Source organism: Oncorhynchus kisutch, unplaced genomic scaffold, assembly GCF_002021735.2.
Source record: "Oncorhynchus kisutch isolate 150728-3 unplaced genomic scaffold, Okis_V2 scaffold816, whole genome shotgun sequence".
In the NCBI taxonomy this organism is placed as follows: Eukaryota; Metazoa; Chordata; class Actinopteri; order Salmoniformes; family Salmonidae; genus Oncorhynchus; species Oncorhynchus kisutch.
In genome coordinates, this window is record NW_022262761.1 from 65,975 (window position 1) to 69,630 (window position 3,656).

General features: G+C 43.5%; 1 pseudogene; it reads left to right on the forward strand.

Moving 5' to 3' along the window:
• The first annotated feature begins 823 nt into the window (after positions 1-823).
• On the forward strand, positions 824-2,920 carry LOC116362211 (scavenger receptor cysteine-rich type 1 protein M130-like; annotated as a pseudogene).
• The last annotated feature ends 736 nt before the right edge of the window (positions 2,921-3,656 follow it).

Below are 3,656 nucleotides of genomic sequence, written 5' to 3' on the forward strand. Positions count from 1 at the left end.
GCATCACTGCTGTTAGAATAACAGAATCACTGTCATCATCTGTCCTCACCACTGTGTTTTCCTCTCTGCTGTTTACAGCTGAACTCTCTGTCAGACTGGTGGATGGGACCACTTCCTGTTCTGGGATAGTGGAAGTCTTTTACAGAGGAGAGAGGTTGAGTCTATGTCCTAGGTGGTGGAGCATGATGAGAGAGACTAAGGTTGTGTGTAGAGAGCTGGATTGTGGGAATCCTGTATCTGTATCTAGAGGACCTCTGATTGAAGATGGAAGAAGAGGAGTAACACTATATGGTTGTAGGAGAAATGAGTCTTCTATTAGACAGTGTGGCATCATAGAAGGACCTGGTTTCTGTTATGGTAAATATTATCATCATGTGACCTGTTCAGGTAAGAGACTGGTCATATTGAGAGATTTATTTATACATTATACAATATTACCATGTATCATGTTTTATGTGTTTTTATTTCATTTAAATAGAGGGAGAGATGTCAGATGTATTTAAACATTATATTTGTGTTTGTCATATTGGTTTATGGGAGATGTTCATGGGCAGATCATTGTAGTTCAGATGTTACTGAAGTGAAGCTGCCTGATGGATGTCCAGCTGTTTATTTTCTATAAAGTGAAGTGAACTTATTCCTGTCTCCTGCCTGCATTATTCCCAACCTGATCCTGAGTGACTAAGAACCCATTTCTACCTCTTACAGTATCAAACATAGCAAACTACTATCTTTTATCCAACATATTTGTGTTGAGTCCTTGACAGTGTCATCAACAAAACTGATTGAATGTTCAACCAACTCTTTTTCTCCAGAGTCTGTGCGGCTTGTGGATGGACCTGGTCTCTGCTCTGGAAGAGTGGAGGTGAAGTCCAATCAGTCCTGGGCCTCAGTGTGTGAAGCTGACTTTGACCGGCAGGATGCAGAGGTAGTCTGTAGGGATGTTGGCTGTGGGGCTCCTGCAGCTCTACAGGGGGGGCTCTATGGGGGTCAGACCTGGAATAAAGAGTTCCAGTGTAAAGGCAAAGAGTCCCTTCTCCTGGACTGTGACACCTCAGACAGAAAACACAACACCTGCCTACCTGGTAATGCTGTTGGACTCACCTGCTCAGGTAAGAAACAGTTTGTCACTCAATCAACATTGTTTCTCACCAGGAGTGAAGAATATGAGAGACAATATAGTTGTGTTTTAGTGAGAAAATAGTAAGATTACTGTCTCTCTCTTTTCTTTTCTCAGAGCCTGATGATGTGAAGCTGGTGGGAGGAGGCAGTCGCTGTGCTGGTGGAGTGGAGTGGTACGACCAGGGAGAGTGGAGCAGTGTGGGAGCTTCAGACTGGGGCAGGACCAGGATGTTTTTATCTGCAGTAGTGTGTAGACAGATGGGTTGTGGCTCCGCTGTTTCAGCACTACCTAGAAACACCACTGTAGGGTTTGGAGTTTTCTGTGAAGGGGATGAATCTGCACTGAGGGAATGTGGAAGATCATATTATCTCCCTCCTGGACTCACAGTGATCTGCTCAGGTCATAACAACATATTCTAATTATATTCAACTGATTTCCTTCATTCATACAACTTCCTCTGCACCTCTCATGATGACTGTTTAACTTGTCAGTCTGCTTTACTAAATAGATCACTCAGTCAAGTAGGAATCAAATGCAACTTAAATATCCCAGAATGCTTTTGTATTTGAGTGTTATCTCAGTGAACGTCTCTACTCACTACCACTGTCACATGTCATGTTATTGTCACATCTAAATGAGGAAAGTAGTTGAGGAGCTACGTTTTCTTTTTCTCTCCTCTTGTTCCAGATGTCCTGCTTCAGCCTGATATCAACATATGTTGTCTCAGTGACTGTAGGCCCACTACTCATGTTGCCCTGTGAGGGAGGGTGGCTGGCACTGTTACATGCTGATGTTATTGTCAAATCTATAGGAAACTAGTTGAAGAGGTTTGTCTTGTTCTCTTTTATTGTTACAGATCTCCTTGTCCAGCCTGATATCTTCCTGACTGACCCAATGGGAGGGGTCTCCAGGGGCCACCAGGGGCCTGAGATGTTCAGGGGCTACAACTTCACCATCACCTGCTCCACTCAGCCACAGTACCCAGGAGGCTCCTTCCTCCTCACGTTCACCGGCTCCAACAGAACCCAGACCCAGCCAGCTGTCAATCACTCTGCTGCCTTCCTCTTCCCTGCTGCAGATGACTCCCACCACGGGAACTACAGCTGTGTTTATGAGAATTATGTTTTCTCTCATAACTTCTCCTCTGAGAGTGAGCTCCTCTCCCTCACCATCACAGGTAACTGAACACGAACCAGACTTATAACTTTGTCATTGACAGATTTCCCACAGATCTATGTGATGATGATCAGTCCCCTCATCAAAGGTGTTTCTGTTTGCAGCCTCTCCTCTGCCAGCCTTCATCATCAGACACGTTGTAGTGCTGCTGATCCTACTGACATCCATCACCACCTCCTACCTGTACTACAAGGTAAAGACATTTACTCAGACGTTACAAGTCATTTAAACTAGAGGGAGAGGGTGGAGATACTAGAGAGTAAATGTCTGACTGTTGGTGCTGTGTCTCCCTAGCCCACCAGGAGGCAGAAGAGAGTGAACAGGGTGAGCAGCATGGATCTTTATGTCAATGCCATGGAGATGGTCTCTCTGAGCTCCAGAGCTGAAGCTGGACCGTGAGAGGAGAGAGCAGCCCAGGGGACGGAGTAGGAGTAGAATGAAGATGACCCTACATGCTGATCTTAGGTCAGTTTTGTGTTTTAAATCGATGGTCAGCAGTGGACTGGTGTTTAAAATGTGGTGACAAACCTGAAGTGGTTCTAATTTTAATAACAAGTTCAGAATTAGTTTATCTTTCTAGAACCTTGGAAGAAATCTAAAAGGAGTGACTGAAATTGATTGATAAAAGAAATGCTTTTCTGCTTTTGTCTTCATGTCTTTGTCTTATTTAGTGTCTCTTAGATTCTTTGGTAACATGGGGTTTTGGGTAACATGGGGTTTTGGGTAACATGGGGTTCTGGGTAACATGGGGTTTTGGTAACATGGGGTTTGGGTAACATGGTTTTTGGGTAACATGGGGTTTGGGTAACATGGGGTTTGGGTAACATGGGGTTTGGGTAACTTGGGACTTTGGGTAACATGGGGTTTTGGATAACATGAGGTTTGGGTAACATGGGGTTTTGGGTAACATGGGTTTTGGGTAACATGGGGTTTGGGGTAACATGGGGTTATGGGTAACATGGGGTTTGGGGTAACATGGGGTTTTGTTAATATGGAGTTTGGGGTATCATGGGGTTTCGGTAACATGGGGTTTCGGTAACATGGGGTTTGGGGTAACATGTGGTTTTGGGAAAATTGGATTTTGGGTAACATGGGGTTTTGGGGAACATGGGTTTTTGGGGAACATGGGTTTTGGGGGAAAATGTTGTTTTGTTAACATGGGAATTCGGTAACGTGATTTTGGTAACAATCGTTTTTTAATTATTTTAAGAGAGTAGCCCAATTACGTCTGTTTTCTTATTTAGTGTCTCTTAGATTCTTTATCTTATTTAGTGTCTCTTAGATTCTTTATCTTCTTTAGTGTCTCTTAGATTCTTTATCTTATTTAGTGTCTCTTAGATTCTTTATCTTATTTAGT